The following is an 18,762-nucleotide window of genomic DNA, read 5'->3' on the forward strand; positions in this document are numbered from 1 at the left end:
ATAGACGGAATTGTTCAGATATTACAGACTATGATCAGCAAGCACAGAACCTTACGGTTGCACTTCGCGAACAGGGGTATCCTGAGGACATTTTGGAGGAAGCGGAAAGGCAGGCAAAATCTAAAGATAGAGATTCTCTTCTAACATTAAATAGTAAGGACAAGAGCACAGGTAGTGGGAACACTGAGCTTAGGTTCATTACTAAATTTAATTCTAGCTCAAGTGAAATTAAATATCTATTAAAAAAGAACATGTCCATTTTAAAGGCGGATAAAATACTAGCACCACTACTGGCTATAGAACCTCAGATTGTTTTTAAGAAAGCGAGGAGTCTTCAGAGTTTTCTGACACCTAGTCATTATGTGAATTCTGCTTCAAACAACAAAAAAACAAAAGACACTTGGCTTAGCTCCATCCCACAAAAAGAAGGCTGCTACAGATGTGGACGATCAGGATGTATGACTTGTGAATATATAGGTCATAATAACACACAATTTCACTCAAACACTTATAATACGGTTTTTGAAATTAGGGGTCATATTGATTGTAATACCACATATGTAGTTTATCTTATAACATGCATATGTGGAATTCAATATGTGGGACGTACAACCCGAAAATTGAATGTAAGATTTTTAGAGCATAGGCGCAATATTATTAAAGGGATAAAGACACATTCATTGTCCACACATATTCAGAATAAACATAGGGGCAATATGAATGGGGTGACAGTACAGGGAATTGAGCATGTTCCAACCACGGATAGAGGTGGGGACAGGTTCAATCATCTCTGTAGGAGAGAGGCTTTCTGGATCTTCTCATTGGGTTCTTTGTCTCCCCTTGGCCTTAATGACAATATAGAAATGAACAACATATGATACAGTACTGGGTAAGGTTAAGAGTAGTAGGTTCCTAATACTGTTATGAGGAAACCTCCTTTTAGGTGTTTTCTGTATCCTCTTTCTATTCCTTCTCCTGGTTTCTTCTTTTGCCTTTTTCTTCTTTTTTGCCTCCATAGAACATACATATAGATATCTATGATAATATGTGTGTTTATACATAAGATCTCCTGTAATACAGAGGGATATATATTTTGTCTATATATGGATCTAGCATATATATAGACTATGATGCATGTCTATAGAAATTAGGGTGAGAGCACACATGAGGAATATAGGGTACTGGTTAAATCCTGGTAAATTTCTATACAGCAGACACTCTAGGAGTGGAAGGACTATTGTTTATACTAAAAATAAGATATGCTCAAATAAGAAGAACTTTATATAATTTAAGTCTATATGGTTGAGTATAGTCAGATGTGGGATTAGAACCCAGGCTGATAGGTTGGTAGTCCGTGTATTTCCTCATGAGGCTATGCCGGCAGCGGCTGGCCGGTGTGACAACTTATATACACTCAAAGATCGTTAAAAATGTTTCTCACGTGTTGCCATTATTATATATTAATGGAATAGAAAAATTGTATTAGTGAATAGAATATAAGGAACAATGTTATATTCATATGCTATATATAATTTTTGTGTTAAAGATATGATTGATATGTATGATATTTTAATAAATAGACTTGTGGGAGTAGTTCCCGGTACTATTATACGATAGAGCTAATTAGCTAACCACAAAATGCATATACCTGTATACATTGGAAACACACCTGCCTTCGATAATGAATGTAAGATAATGATTGGAGGAGACTCCCTTTAAATAGAGGTGTGTGCAGTATAGATGGTTACCTTCTGATGAAACCGTTACAATACCATAACGGAGAAACGCGTTAAGGGCATTCTGCTAGTGCCTTTGGAACAATCTTTATTGAACTGTGAGACAGACATCCCGGCCGTGTACCTGGAGGACCAACTTTACACTGCAAAGCCTCAAACTGCTTGGGTAAAGAGAAGTCAGACGGCGCCAGCAGAAAGGGAAAATCCAGCGGCGTGCTGCCGTGAGCTGAGTGCCACATGACCTAAGGATACCCCGCAGTAAGATCCACTGACTCCGGTAAGGGGAAAGCCGGGCGGCTTTAACAGGGACCATCTCCGTGATTCACCGCCACTGCTGGGCACTGCACGGATGTTCACAACAAGCTGCATGTGGATTATAACAACAAGAAAAATCCACGGTGACCGGTCACGGCTATCCACAGAGCGACAACAGTAACATCTGTGAATGGTGAGGTGAGACATATCCTCTAAATTCTGTTAACTATCCCTGCATTGCCAGACACAATACCATCTAAGTGTCAAGGGATAAGAGAGAAAATCCCTGTATGTGAATATAAGTCTGTCCATCTACGAATATAATTAATACCATTTGAATATAACTTTGGAAACTTCTGCTACAATGAATTCATGAATAATAGACACATTTTATGAAGTTCCACCAGTATTAATATAACACTTTTGTGGAGAAAAAGTCTAGAATCTGTTGATGCGGGACATTGGACTGTATTCTAGCCACTAAGTGGTTAAAAGGAACGGAGTGGATAACCCTGCAAATTAGTGGCAGCTGGTGTCAATTAATCCACTATAAATGGTCTATATGGTTCTAATTTATGGTAGTTTTATTGTGTTGAATCAGTAATTATATGTTTCAAAGGCATCTAGCAATTTATGCATATAATGATGTTATAATAATTTTTATATATTTTTAATATAAAATAAAATTGTTTAAAATTTGTTTGCGCTCTCTCACATAAGTGAATTCTTTTTTAGTTTGAAATTGGTATAAGCTTCAGGATACTGAGTGGGAGCTGCATTTAAATTTTAAGTGGTGGTGAATAGCTAATTTTTGACACTGCATGTGAATATACAACTGCGCCTGAATTTGTATTCACACACGGACGCAGGGGAGTCCACAATTAAATTGGGTCCGGTGCGTTCCTGTGTCTATATAATTGTAGATGTATTGCCTCCCGCAGCAAGAACAGCAGCGGCGGCACCAGTAGCAGCATCTCGCAAACGCCAACTCGTTCCTAGGCAGGCTACGCTTTGTATCACCGCTTTCCATAAGAGGCACACAGCTGACAACCTCTTACGGAAACTGAGGAACATCATCGCAGAATGGCTTACCCCAATTGGACTCTCCTGGGGATTTGTGACATCGGACAACGCCACCAATATTGTGCGTGCATTACATCTGGGCGTATTCCAGCACGTCCCATGTTTTGCACATACATTGAATTTGGTGGTGCAGAATTATTTAAAAAACGACAGGGGCGTGCAAGAGATGCTGTCGGTGGCCCGAAGAATTGCGGGCCACTTTCGGCATTCAGCCACCGCGTGCCGAAGACTGGAGCACCACCAAACACTCCTGAACCTGCCCTGCCATCATCTGAAGCAAGAGGTGGTAACGAGGTGGAATTCAACCCTCTATATGCTTCAGAGGATGGAGGAGCAGCAAAAGGCCATTCAAGCCTATACATCTGCCCACGATATAGGCAAAGGAGGGGGAATGCACCTGACTCAAGCGCAGTGGAGAATGATTTCAACGTTGTGCAAGGTTCTGCAATCCTTTGAACTTGCCACACGTGAAGTCATTTCAGACACTGCCAGCCTGAGTCAGGTCATTCCCCTCATCAGGCTTTTGCAGAAGAAGCTGGAGACATTGAAGGAGGAGCTAAAACAGAGCGATTCCGCTAGGCATGTGGGACTTGTGGATGGAGCCCTTAATTCGCTTAACCAGGATTCACGGGTGGTCAATCTATTGAAATCAGAGCACTACATTTTGGCCACCGTGCTCGATCCTAGATTTAAAACCTACGTTGTATCTCTCTTTCCGGCAGACACAAGTCTGCAGAGGTTCAAAGACCTGCTGGTGAGAAAATTGTCAAGTCAAGCGGAACGTGACCCGTCAACAGCTCCTCCTTCACATTCTCCCGCAACTGGGGGTGCGAGGAAAAGGCAAAGAATTCCGAGCCCACCCGCTGGCGGTGATGCAGGGCAGTCTGGAGCGAGTGCTGACATCTGGTCCAGACTGAAGGACCTGGCAACGATTACTGACATGTCGTCTACTGTCACTGCATATGATTCTGTCACCATTGAAAGAATGGTGGAGGATTATATGAGTGACCGCATTCAAGTAGGCACGTCAGACAGTCCGTACGTATACTGGCAGGAAAAAGAGGCAATTTGGAGGCCCTTGCAGAAACTGGCTTTATTTTACCTAAGTTGCCCACCCCCCCAGTGTGTACTCCGAAAGAGTGTTTAGTGCAGCCGCTCACCTTGTCAGCAATCGGCGTACGAGGTTACTTCCAGAAAATGTGGAGAAGATGATGTTCATCAAAATGAATTATAATCATTTGCCTCCAGAAAGTACACAGGGTCCTGAGATGGTGGATTCCAGTGGGGACGAATTAATAATCTGTGAGGAGGGGGATGTACACAGTGAAAGGGGTGAGGAATCGGAGGATGATGATGAGGTGGACATCTTGCCTCTGTAGAGCCAGTTTGTGCAAGGAGAGATTGATTGCTTCTTTTTTGGTGGGGGCCCAAACCAACCAGTCATTTCAGTCACAGTCGTGTGGCAGACCATGTCGCTGAAATGATGGGTTCGTTAAAGTGTGCGTGTCCTGTTTATACAACATAAGGGTGGGTGGGAGGGCCCAAGGACAATTCCATCTTGCACCTCTTTTTTCTTTCATTTTTCTTTGCATCATGTGCTGTTTGGGGACAATTTTTTTGAAGTGCCATCCTGCCTGACACTGCAGTGCCACTCCTAGATGGGCCAGGTGTTTGTGTCGGCCACTTGTGTCGCTTAGCTTAGTCCCACAGCGACCTTGGTGCGCCTCTTTTTTTCTTTGCATCATGTGCTGTTTGGGGACTATTTTTTTGAAGTGCCATCCTGCCTGACACTGCAGTGCCACTCCTAGATGGGCCAGGTGTTTGTGTCGGCCACTTGTGTCGCTTAGCTTAGTCACACAGCGACCTTGGTGCGCCTCTTTTTTTCTTTGCATCATGTGCTGTTTGGGGACAATTTTTTTGAAGTGCCATCCTGCCTGACACTGCAGTGCCACTCCTAGATGGGCCAGGTGTTTGTGTCGGCCACTTGTGTCGCTTAGCTTAGTCACACAGCGACCTTGGTGCGCCTCTTTTTTTCTTTGCATTATGTGCTGTTTGGGGACAATTTTTTTTAAGTGCCATCCTGCCTGACACTGCAGTGCCACTCCTAGATGGGCCAGGTGTTTGTGTCGGCCACTTGTGTCGCTTAGCTTAGCCATCCAGCGACCTTGGTGCACCTCTTTTTTTCTTTGCATCATGTGCTGTTTGGGGACAATTTTTTTGAAGTGCCATCCTGCCTGACACTGCAGTGCCACTCCTAGATGGGCCAGGTGTTTGTCGGCCACTTGTGTCGCTTAGCTTAGTCACACAGCGACCTTGGTGCGCCTCTTTTTTTCTTTGCATCATGTGCTGTTTGGGGACAATTTTTTTTGAAGTGCCATCCTGCCTGACACTGCAGTGCCACTCCTAGATGGGCCAGGTGTTTGTGTCGGCCACTTGTGTCGCTTAGCTTAGTCACACAGCGACCTTGGTGCGCCTCTTTTTTCTTTGCATCATGTGCTGTTTGGGGACTATTTTTTTGAAGTGCCATCCTGCCTGACACTGAAGTGCCACTCCTAGATGGGCCAGGTGTTTGTGTCGGCCACTTGTGTCGCTTAGCTTAGTCACACAGCGACCTTGGTGCGCCTCTTTTTTCCTTTGCATCATGTGCTGTTTGGGGACAATTTTTTTGAAGTGCCATCCTGCCTGACACTGCAGTGCCACTCCTAGATGGGCCAGGTATTTGTGTCGGCCACTTGTGTCGCTTAGCTTAGTCACACAGCGACCTTGGTGCGCCTCTTTTTTTCTTTGCATCATGTGCTGTTTGGGGACAATTTTTTTGAAGTGCCATCCTGCCTGACACTGCAGTGCCACTCCTAGATGGGCCAGGTGTTTGTGTCGGCCACTTGTGTCGCTTAGCTTAGTCACACAGCGACCTTGGTGCGCCTCTTTTTTTCTTTGCATCATGTGCTGTTTGGGGACAATTTTTTTGAAGTGCCATCCTGTCTGACACTGCAGTGCCACTCCTAGATGGGCCAGGTGTTTGTGTCGGCCACTTGTGTCGCTTAGCTTAGCCATCCAGCGACCTTGGTGTGCCTCTTTTTTTCTTTGCATCATGTGCTGTTTGGGGACTATTTTTTTGAAGTGCCATCCTGTCTGACACTGCAGTGCCACTCCTAGATGGGCCAGGTGTTTGTGTCGGCCACTTGGGTCGCTTAGCTTAGCCATCCAGCGACCTCGGTGCAAATTTTAGGACTAAAAATAATATTGTGAGGTGTGAGGTGTTCAGAATAGACTGAAAATTAGTGGAAATTATGATTATTGAGGTCAATAATACTATGGGATCAAAATGACCCCCAAATTCTATGATTTAAGCTGTTTTTGAGGGTTTTTTGTAAAAAAACACCCGAATCCAAAACACACCCGAATCCGACAAAAAAATTTCAGGGAGGTTTTGCCAAAACGCGTCCGAATCCAAAACACGGCCGCGGAACCGAATCCAAAACCAAAACACAAAACCCGAAAAATGTCCGGTGCACATCACTACTCCACAGTGTGACAAGGATTACTGTGTGGGCACTAGTGTGTGACATAATGTGTATAAGGGGTACTACTGTGTAATGTAATTTGAATTGGGAGTACTATTGTGTGGTCATGTCCCTTTCCCACAAGATCATGCCCCTTTTTTGCACATGCGCCTTCCTTATTTCAAATATGGGGGGGTGGGTGCCAATCCCTTATTTTGCCAGGGGCACCCGGACCCCTAGATACACCTCTGCCTGTATGCATTCATAACACTTTGCTAATAAGTGGGTGTTGATGGGGTTTTTAAGAGTAATCCCCAAGTATCACACTCCACAGTATTATAGCAAGATATTACACATATGTTTAATTAATACACAAATTAATCCAGGGTAAAAATGAGCAGGTATCACACGTACAAAAAACATAAGTTTAAAAACTTATCTTTCCATCATAAGGCGGTCCAGGGTAGTTCCCGACGCGTTTCGTCTTTACAAGCAAGACTCACCTGCGATCAGATAGTCGCTGCCCAGGGGGAGTGAAAATTTGGACCGTGCAAGTGTGCGATCGCATGTGTACACTGTGCAAAAATTCCCCTCAGTCAGCGGACAGCTGCAAATCCGTTCACATCACACTCACCATCAAATTTTTTCCCATTCTCTGCAGTGTGTGCAGTCTGTGCTCTGCCCAGGACTTACTCCTCAAGTGCAAAGAAGTCAGGCTGATTGGGGCTGGAGCTGACGTCACACACCCTCCCTGAAAATGCTTGGGAACGCAAGTTACCACCCACAAATGTCCACTTCCTGTCAATCACCTTGCAAACGTCCATGCGATCAAATTTTTTCACACCATCCTGTCGCTGTTTGGCGACACGCATGTGTCCACTCCAGTACTGCTGAGCTGACATATCTGTCCACTGTCCATCCACTCCAGTACTGCTGACCTATCTCTCTAGTGTCCATCCACTCCAGTGCTGCTGAGCTGACATATCTGTCCAGTGTCCATCCACTCCAGTGCTGCTGAGCTGACCTATCTGTCCAGTGTCCATCCACTCCAGTGCTGCTGAGCTGACCTATCTGTCCACTGTCCATCCACTCCAGTACTGCTGACCTATCTCTCTAGTGTCCATCCACTCCAGTGCTGCTGAGCTGACATATCTGTCCAGTGTCCATTCACTCCAGTGCTGCTGAGCTGACATATCTGTCCAGTGTCCATCCACTCCAGTGCTGCTGAGCTGACATATCTGTCCAGTGTCCATTCACTCCAGTGCTGCTGAGCTGACCTATCTGTCCAGTGTCCATCCACTCCAGTGCTGCTGAGCTGACCTATCTGTCCAGTGTCCATTCACTCCAGTGCTGCTGAGCTGACCTATCTGTCTAGTGTCCATCCACTCCAGTGCTGCTGAGCTGACCTATCTGTCCAGTGCCCATCCACTCCAGTGCTGCTGAGCTGACCTATCTGTCCAGTGTCCATCCACTCCAGTGCTGCTAAGGTGACCTATCTGTCCAGTGTCCATCCACTCCATTGCTGCTGAGCTGACCTATCTGTCTAGTGTCTATTCACTCCAGTGCTGCTGAGCTGACCTATCTGTCCAGTGTCCATCCACTCCAGTGCTGCTGAGCTGACATATCTGTCTAGTGTCCATCCACTCCAGTGCTGCTGAGCTGACCTATCTGTCCAGTGTCCATCCACTCCAGGGCTGCTGAGCTGACCTATCTGTCCAGTGTCCATTCACTCCAGTGCTGATGAGCTGACCTATCTGTCCAGTGTCCATCCATTCCAGTGCTGCTGAGCTGACCTATCTGTCCAGTGTCCATTCACTCCAGGGCTGCTGAGCTGACATTTCTGTCCAGTGTCCATCCACTCCAGTGCTGATGAGCTGACCTATCTGTCCAGTGTCCATCCATTCCAGTGCTGATGAGCTGACTTATCTGTCCACTGTCCATCCACTCCAGTGCTGCTGAGCTGACCTATCTGTCCAGTGTCCATCCACTCCAGTGCTGCTGAGCTGACCTATCTGTCCACTCCAATTTCCTTGGGATCCTTAGGGGTATATGCAATTAGCGGCGAATCGCGGCAATTTTTCGGCCGTTTTTTAATTCGACACAATTCGACCGTCTAATTTCGGCAAGTGGGTGCCGAAATTGACCATATTCAATAAAAAACGGATTCGACAGTCCCGCTGACGAAAAACGGCCGATTTTACGGATTTTGTTCTGATTTTTTTAAAAACGGGTAAAAACTGGAAAAAACGCGAAAAAAAATTGCGTGGGGTCACCTCTCCAAAGCATAACCAGCCTCGGGCTCTTCGAGCTGGTCCTGGTTCTAAAAATCCGGGGGGGGGGGGGAATGGACAGGGGATCCCCCGTATTTTTAAAACCAGCACCGGGCTCTGCACCTGGTGCTGGTGCAAAAAATATGGGGGACAAAAAGAGTAGGGGTCCCCCGTATTTTTTACACCAGCATCGGGCTCCACTAGCTGGACAGATAATGCCACAGCCGGGGGTCACTTTTATACAGCGCCCTGCGGCCGTGGCATTAAATATCCAACTAGTCACCCCTGGCCGGGGTACCCTGGGGGAGTGGGGACCCCTTCAATCAAGGGGTCCCCCCCCCCAGCCACCCAAGGGCCAGGGGTGAAGCCCAAGGCTGTCCCCCCATCCAAGGGCTGCGGATGGGGGGCTGATAGCCTTGAGAAAATGACAAGAATATTGTTTTTTCCTGTAGTACTACAAGTCTCGGCAAGCCTCCCCCGCAAGCTGGTACTTGGAGAACCACAAGTACCAGCATGCGGGAGAAAAAAAACGGGCCCGCTGGTACCTGTAGTACTACTGGAAAAAAAATACCCAAATAAAAACAGGAGACACACACCTTGAGAGTAAAACTTTATTTCACACCTGCCGACACACACATACTTACCTATGTTGACCCGCCGACTGCCACGTCTCCTGATCCGACGATCCGGGGTACCTGTGAATAAAATTATACTCACCTCAATCCAGTGTCCAGATATAAATCCTCGTACTTGGCAAAACAAATAAACGAACACCCGGACCAGCAGACTGAACACCCGGACCAGCGGACTGAAAGGGGTCCCATGTTTTCACATGGGACCCCTTTCCCCGAATGCCGGGACCCCACGTGACTCCTGTCACAGAGGTCCCTTCAGCCAATCAGGAAGCGCTACTTCGTTGCACTCACCTGATTGGCTGTATGCGCGTGTGAGCTCAGACAGCGCATCGCAAAGCCTCTCCATTACTTTCAATGGTGGGAACTTTGCTGTCAGCGGTGGGGTTACCTGACCGCGGGTGACCTCACCGCTGATGCAAAGTTCCCACCATTGAGTATAATGGAGAGGCTTTGCGATGCGCTGTCTGACAGCTCAGACGTGCAGCCAATCAGCAGAGTGCCAGGACGTTGCGCTCGCTGATTGGCTTAAGAGACCTTTCTGTGACAGCAGTCATGGGGGGGGGGGGGGGGTCTCTGCATTCGGGGAAAGGGGACCCCTTTCAGTCCGGCTTGGTCGGGTGTTCGTTTATTTGTTTTGCCAAGTACGAGGATTTATATCTGGACACTGGATTGAGGTGAGTATAATTTTATTCACAGGTACCCCGGATCGTCGGATCAGGAGACGTGGCAGTCGGCGGGTCAACATAGGTAAGTATGTGTGTGTCGGCAGGTGTGAAATAAAGTTTTACTCTCAAGGTGTGTGTCTCCTGTTTTTATTTGGGTATTTTTCCCCAGTAGTGCTACAGGTACCAGCGGGCCCATTTTTCTCCCGCATGCTGGTACTTGTGGTTCTCCAAGTACCAGCTCGTGGGGGAGGCTTGCTGGGACTTGTAGTACTACAGGAAAAAAACAATATTCTTGTCATTTTCTCAAGGCTATCAGCCCCCCATCCGCAGCCCTTGGATGGGGGGGGACAGCCTCGGGCTTCACCCCTGGCCCTTGGGTGGCTGGGGGGGACCCCTTGATTGAAGGGGTCCCCACTCCCCCAGGGTACCCCGGCCAGTGGTGACTAGTTGGATATTTAATGCCACGGCCGCAGGGCGCTGTATAAAAGTGACCCCTGGCTGTGGCATTATCTGTCCAGCTAGTGGAGCCCGATGCTGGTGTAAAAAATACGGGGGACCCCTACTCTTTTTGTCCCCCGTATTTTTTGCACCAGCACCAGGCGCAGACCCCGGTGCTGGTTTTTAAAATACGGGGGATCTCCTGTCCATTTTTCCCCCGGATTTTTAGAACCAGGACCGTCTCGAAGAGCCCGAGGCTGGTTATGCTTTGGAGGGGGGACCCCACGCCCTTTTTTTTCCAGGATTTTACCATTCCATTTTAAAAAAATATATATATATTTTTAAAAATATATAAATAATACTTGTGCCTCCCAAAAAGACAAACCAAGTACCTAATCCCTTCTAATATAAATAGATATGCTATTACTATTACCAATAAAAAAAAACACCAAAAAAAACATGTTTTAATTTTTTTTTATTAGATTCACCCACCAAAGTGTGGCGGATTGAAAATGACGAATTTACTGTCTAAAAGCACTGTTGTCGAATTTCCAAACTTCAATTGAATATACTTTTGTCGAATTGCCGCATTTGTACCATTGCAGAAAAGTCGAATTTGACAAATGTCGAATTTCAAAAAGTCGAATTTTGAAAGTCCGTTTTTTTGACGGAAAGTACTGATTTGCATTGTCGATTTTATTTTATTTTGGTGAAAAAGTCCCGTTTTTCGACAATTTCGGGAATTCGACCGCAATTGCATATACCCCTGTGTGTTGTTAATATTGGCTAAGATAGATTACAGAACAGGCAGTTACAGATTTGTCCTTACACAGCTTTGCTAAAAACTGCAGCATGGCGCAACACCACTAGCAATTGTTTGTTTTGTAATGCATCCCAGGCAAAGATGTTAGAGGACACATCTGTAGTAAGTAATTGCTTATTATTATTTTTTAGAGAGCAAGAACTTAGTTACATATATTGCCTATGTGTGTCACAGTGGTGCTGCTGCGTAACCCTAAGTGCACTGTGGGCAGTGACAAAAAATACAACACCAGTGTGACTTTCACTGCTGTTGTATTTTTTTGTCACTGACCACAGTGCAGCTGCAGCCCAGTGCTAATAAATTTTTTGTACAACTGGTGTGTGGTGTAAGTGCCGTGTCCCACTGTCATAAATATAAGCACCATGGGTCCACAGTGTGATTTGCCATTTGCAAAAAAAGTTAAAATAAATAAATACTATAGTTTTTACATCTTGTGTGTGCCGTTGGTGCTGTATCCACTGCATTCACTTAACATAGGGGGTCATTCCGAGTTGTTCGCTCGCTAGCAGTTATTAGCAGCCGTGCAAACGCTATGCCGCCTCCCCCTGGGAGTGTATTTTAGCTTAGCAGAACTGCAAACGAAAGGAGCGCAGAGCAGCTACAAAAAATTTTTGCGCAGTTTCAGAGTAGCTCCAGACCTACTCAGCGCTTGCGATCACTTCAGACTGTTCAGTTCCTGTTTTGACGTCACAAACACGCCCTTCGTTCGCCCAGCCATGCCTGCGTTTTTTCCTGGCATGCCTGCGTTTTTTTCGAACACTCCCTGAAAACGGTCAGTTGACACCCAGAAACGCCTTCTTCCTGTCAATCAATCTGCGGCCAGCAGTGCGACTGAAAAGCTTCACTAGACCTTGTGTGAAACTACATCGTTCGTTGTAATAGTACGACGCGCGTGCGCATTGCGCCGCATACGCATGCGCAGAAGTGCAAATTTTTTGCCTGATCGCTGCGCAGCGACCAAAAACTGCTAGCGAACAACTCTGAATGACCTCCATAAATATAAGCACTGTGAGGTTGTAGTGTGAGTTGTCATTTGCAAAAAATGTTCAAATAAATGCAAAAGTTTTTTTATACAACTTGTGTGTGCTGTAGGTGCTGAAAGTGTAAACATTGGTCATGATAAGCGCAACACAAAATTTAGACAATAGGATAAGCCTTCTTTGTGAAAAATAAGGCTTGCATCAAAAGCAAAATCATCCTTTATATTTGCACACTTTCACAGATAATCACTTTCACTTGCACCTGTTTTTACCAGTTTTACTAATTATTTGGGAGGAGACCATTTTGTGCCTGATGAAATGGAACACTTCTGTTTGTATTGTATAAGATGCAGATATCTGAACAGATTGCAATGCAAAAGTACAGCATGGGCTGTGCGCTCTATCTGTGTTACACAATGATCCTGGAAGTGAAAGGATTCACTTGACACCTGCAGGGTATTTATTTGAAGAGATGCTCAAAACACTTGATTCATCATTGTTGTACACCTGTTCTCTCTCTCTTTTCCTAATCATTCTAAATACAGATTACCCAAGGTTGTGGCTTGTACTTTCTTGTAAACAAGCATACCTTGGCAGGAGTACTGCTCATTTACTCATTACAGAAGTTTTGCTTGAATGACTTTCACATCACACCCACACATACCAAGTCATATAATGAACAATTCAGATACACAATGTATGCTAAATCCAGATCATTCCCGATGCAATAGAGTATGAAATTAGTCAGCATTCTAACATTCTATTAAATGTAGGACTGCATTGTGAAACTTACTTTGAATTAGTGTAAATGTTTCTATCACTATTATTATTATATATATTTATGGAATATAAGCAATTTCTGCATTATTCACAGTTCTACCAACTTGGGTGTGTTACGTGACCCCGACACTCAGGATGCCTCCGGTCACATGACCGACACCAGCATTCCAACAATTAGAATGCCGTCAGGGAATGGGGTCATTCATTTCCCCTCCCCTGTCCCGTACACTAACCCACATGGGGGGGGTGGCTACGGCTAAGATAGTGGGAGTGGCGGCTAGGGCCAACTCACAGGGGGTGGTGGCTAGGGCTAAGACTCGGGGGTGGCAGCTACAGCTAACACCCCAAGCCTCCCTAGTGCCTAAAACCCCAGGCCCTAACCCTAACTGTCACCCTGAACTTACCTTCATAATGATGGCGTTCCGGCAACAGGATTCCGGGTGGTGTCGAGATTACATCGGTCACATGACCGCCATCATTCTGACCGGTGGGATGCTGTCCGCAGCCTAAGTTTTCTATTGGGAAGGGAGCTTATCCATACTATAATACTATAGCCACAGTCAGGGTCTAATAGAAAAATTTACGGGGAGAACTTACCAATACTAGACCATCAAACTGAGTCTTCAGATTTTGCGAGAAGATGATGCATGCACCCTAGTGAATGAAGCACCAGCGTGTATGCCACAGCACTGCATATAACAGAGAGTAATTATAGCACCCCTGTAATAGCTGTAGCTTCACCATTCGCCACAGTGCATTTCATGTACAGGACAATATAGTATGTTCTGCTGTTACAGTACAGGGCACACCTGGGGGTGGATTAATTAACGATATCCTCAGAAAAAACACCCAAGTGCATATACAGAAACAGAGACGGATTACCACAAGGCAACCAAAGTGGCTGCTTAGGGCCCTGCTGGACCCATAGGGCCTGCCGACAAGGCTGTATAAAGGGCATTTCTGATGAACCACGAGCTTCACTGAAATTGTCCAAGATCTGGGCTGGCTGAATACTCACAGCAGGCTATCAGTGATTAGACAGCTGTTGGGTGCCGGCTCCAGCACGTGCCTGTGTCTCCAGTCTTGCAGTACTGTGCATGTGACCAGTTATACTCAGAGAGAAGAGCCGGTATGTGCACAGAAAAAAACATGAGGTCTTCCTGTTTATTACAGTATTTTTTTTTTTTTTAATATATAACATCCACCTACTTCAAATTCCAATCAGGTGGGAGTGGGGAATGGGGGGTGGACAGTGTTGTTTCAAGTACAGTGTCTAACACCACCTGCTACAATCATGGCTGGTGAGGAGGCACACACTGACTGGTGATACAGTATATCAATATGCTATAATACTCTACTTTAGTAAGGGTGGGACACTCATATAATGTAGTCAACACTAATGTAAGTGGGGGAAACATAGTATCTAAGGTTGAAAAAAGACAATTGCCCATCAAGTTCAACCTATTTGTGGTCTCCTGTGCAGTATTAATTTTGGACTAAATTTTGTCTGATGCTGATGTCAGCCATTGGGTTTTATTCCTCTTTTTTTTTAACAACTATAGGGCGTGACTACGCACCATAACCCTGGATATCCTTATCCATTAGGGATTTATCTAGCTCATTCTTAAAGGTGTTGACTAAGTACACCATTACAACTTTCTCAGGCAGGTACTTCCAAACACGTATAGTCCTTACTGTGAAGAAACCTTTTCACCGCTTTGTGCGGAATCTCCTCTCCTCTAACCTAAGCGAGTGTCCACGTGTTCTCTGTGCTGATCTTACCAGAAACAGGTCTTGCGCAAACTCTGTGTATTGTCCCCTTATATATTTGTAGATGTTGATCATGTGCCCTTATAGTCTACTCTTTTCCAGTGTAACATGCCTAGCCTTGCAAGCCTTTCCTCGTATTCCAGCGTCTCCATGTCCTTAATTAGTTTGGTCGCCCGCCTCTAAACCTTTTCTAGCTCCAGGATATCCTTTTTGTAGTATGGCGCCCAAAATTGTACACAGTATTCAAGATGTGGCCTCACTAGTGATTTATATAATAGGAGTATAACACTCTCGTCCCTTGCATCAATTCCCCGTTTTATGCATGCTAATATCTTATTAGCCTTCTTTGCTGCAGTCCTACTTTGGGTACTGCTGCTTAGTTTGCTATCTATGTGAACACCTAAGTCTTTTTCCAGTACAGAATCCCCTAATATTACTATTATTATTATTAGTATGTAGGTGTTCTTTATGTTATTGTTACCACAGTGCATTACCTTACACTTGTCTGTATTGAAGCTCATTCTCCATTTGGCTGCCCATCATTCTAGTTTAACTAAGTCGTTTTGAAGAGACTCAGCATCCCCCTCCGTATTTATAACCTTACACAATTTGGTATCGTCTGAAAAAATTGACACTATGCTCTCTAAACCTACTGTTAGGTCGTTAATGAAAATGTTGAACAATAGTGGTCTAAGTACAGACCCTTGTGGCACACCACTTAGCACTTCGGTCCAATTTGAAAATGATCCATTAACCATCTGCGCTGCTCCCTATTATCTAACCAATTTCTGACCCAAGTGCATATTGTGCTCCCTAGCCCTATTTCTTGTAGCGTATAGATAAGTTGCATATGTGGTACTGTGTCGAAAGCTTTAGCAAGGTCTAAAAAGATTACATCCACCTCCTTACCCTGATCAAGGTTCACATTAACTGTTTCATAAAAGCCAAGTAAGTTGGTTTAACATGATCTGTCCTTCACAAATCCATGTTGATTCCTTTTAATGACCTTATTGGCTTTAAGGAACTTCTGAATACTATCCCTTAGAATACCTTCCAATACTTTCCCCACTATAGATGTAAGACTAACTGGTCTGTAATTACCCGGTTCAGCTTTACTTCCCTGTTTAAAAATTGGCACTACTTCCGCTATACGCCAGTCTTGGGAATCATACCTGATATAACTGAATCTGTAAAGATCAAAAATAGCGGTATTGTATTGCAAGTTCAGAGTACAGCTCCATAAGAACCCTTGGGTGAATTCCATCGCGACCCGGTGACTTATTAATCTTTAAAAAATTTAATCGGTCACAGACTACCACCTTACTTAAATAAGCACTTAGCAGTGGGACATTATCTTTGTTGAGATTGTATGTTAGTCCCTGCATTTGGTCCTCTCTTGTAAATACTGTTGAAAAAAACTAATTTAGTTTGTCTGCCTATACTCTCCTTTTTTAATCTCTTGCTGTTGATATATTTAAAAAAAAATTGGGATTCGTTTTGCTTTCCTCTGCTACTAGTTTTTCAATTTCAACTTTAGCCTTTCTTATTTCTTTTTTGCATATTTTGTTACAATCCTTATAGTGCTGAAATGACTCCGCATTCCCGTCAGATTTGTATTTTTTAATGCTTGCCTTTTCTTGCCCATTAGTTCCTTTATCTTTTGTTAAGCCACATTGGTTTGGGATTGTTATTCCTTTTTTTTGCTGCTCGTGGGAATAAATTTGCGAGTATTTTTAACTAGCAGTGATTTTAATACATCCCATTTCTCCGTAGTATTTTTCCCTTGAAGCAAAATTTCCCATTCATTGTTCCTTAAAGCTTCCCTCATCATGTTAAAGTTTGCTTTGCTAAAGTTTAGAGTCCTAGTTGAGCCTGTATAGGACTGCTTATGAAAACTGATATTGAATGTGACCATATTGTGGTCACTGTTTCCTATGGGCTCCCCTACAATAATATTTGATACCAAATCCCTATTGTTTGTTAATACCAGGTCTAAGATTGCATTGTACCTAGTTGGTTCCTCGATTAATTGAACTAAGTAGTTATCATTTAGTGTGTTTAAAAACATATTACCCCTAGCAGTATCACATGAATCGTTTTTCCAATTTATCTCTGGATAGTTAAAATCTCCCATCACTACTATGTCTCCTGCTGCTCTTTCAGTTTGCTTCAGTAACAATTCCTCATCAGACAGATTAATACCAGGTGGCCTGTAGCATAACCCCAATACTAACTTTTTTATTCCTTTACCCCTGCATGCAATTTCAACCCATAACATCTCAACAGTATTTATTGTCCCCTCTTGAATATCTTCCTGTATATCAGGTTTTAAGGACGGCTTTACGTAAAGACATACCCCTCCACCCTGTTTATTTAATCTGTCTCTCCTGAACAGCGTATAACCCTCTAGATTGACTGTCCAATCATGAGATTCGTCCCACCAAGTTTCAGTTATGCCTATAATATCATTTTGTTTGCTTGCAGCAAGGATTTCTAGCTCGCCCTTTGTACCTGTAAGATAAGTATTTCCCCTTGTGCTAGGGACATCATTCTCTTTATGCAGCATCGATGACCTGTAATCGTTAATAGTTAGTGTTTTGGTAAAACATTTTTTAATACCCATGTTAATACCCTCTCCGGCTGCTCTTTCCCTCCCCCCTACTCCTCCCCCATTTCGTTCACTACCGCCATCCCCACTATTCTCACCTGTCGTTTCTAGCTAAATCCTCCCACAGTCACCTAGTTTAAAATCTCCTCCTTCTAACCATCCTTCCTTCAGCACCGCTGCCTCCTCCTCAGTCAGGTGCAATCCATCACAACAAAAAAGATGGAGCCTGACTGAGAAGTCCGCCAAGTGTTCCAGGAACACAAACCCCTCTTTCCTGCACCAATCCCTAAGCCACACATTTACCTCCCTAATCCCCCTCTGCCTCTCTGGGCTTGCACATGGCACGGGTAATATTTCAGAGATTATTACCTTAGATGTCCTGGCCTTAAGTTTCTTGCCTAAGTCCATAAAGTCTTTCTTAAGGACATCCCACCTTCCACTAATGACCGCTGGGTCATTCCCAGCCCCTCCCAAGAATCTATCTACTCAGTCCGCGATGTGCCACTGCCGGGAGACAACAGACTGTACGGTGATCGCGGTTTCAGTAACAGATTGCCCTATCTGCCTTCCTGATAATAGAATCCCCTTCCACCACAATCTGACTAGGTACCTTACTAACTTTTATCCCAACTGCGCCAGAGGGACTGCTCCTCTGGTTGCTAGAGGGAACAGTCTCCTCCGTCACCGTCATTTCCTCACTATCATCCACCGAATAATCGTCCAATTGGGCAAATTTGTTGGGGTTTGGTAGTTCAGAGATGTTGAGCCTCTCCCTCTTTTTCTTTCTTCTAACTGTGACCCAGCTAGTTACCTGGTGATCCTCATCTATCGGTGACCCCTCCTGCAACTCCTCCACCATTCTATCTGAGTCTTGCTCGAGATAAGTATTATAAGATATGGGTGCCTGCATTATATATCATGGCTCCCCCCCCCCCACACACACACACACACACACACATACTGATTGTAGCGTGTCACCTATCCCTTATTAGTAGGTCCCCCAACCCTTATAATATTCATTATTGCACCCCTCAGGCAGTGACTGTATTGATTATATATCAGTGCCTTAACTTTGACTCCATTATGCAAGGTCTGACAATTAAATTAGCGAAGCTGCCACCATGCACTAGTGGTTTTGCCACTAGGCAACAAAAGCAGGTGCAAGGGACTCGCAGGACCCAGTTGGCTCGCTGATAGATCATGGAGTTGAGGGGGC

This window comes from Pseudophryne corroboree, chromosome 1 (genome assembly GCF_028390025.1).
Source record: "Pseudophryne corroboree isolate aPseCor3 chromosome 1, aPseCor3.hap2, whole genome shotgun sequence".
NCBI lineage: Eukaryota > Metazoa > Chordata > Amphibia > Anura > Myobatrachidae > Pseudophryne > Pseudophryne corroboree.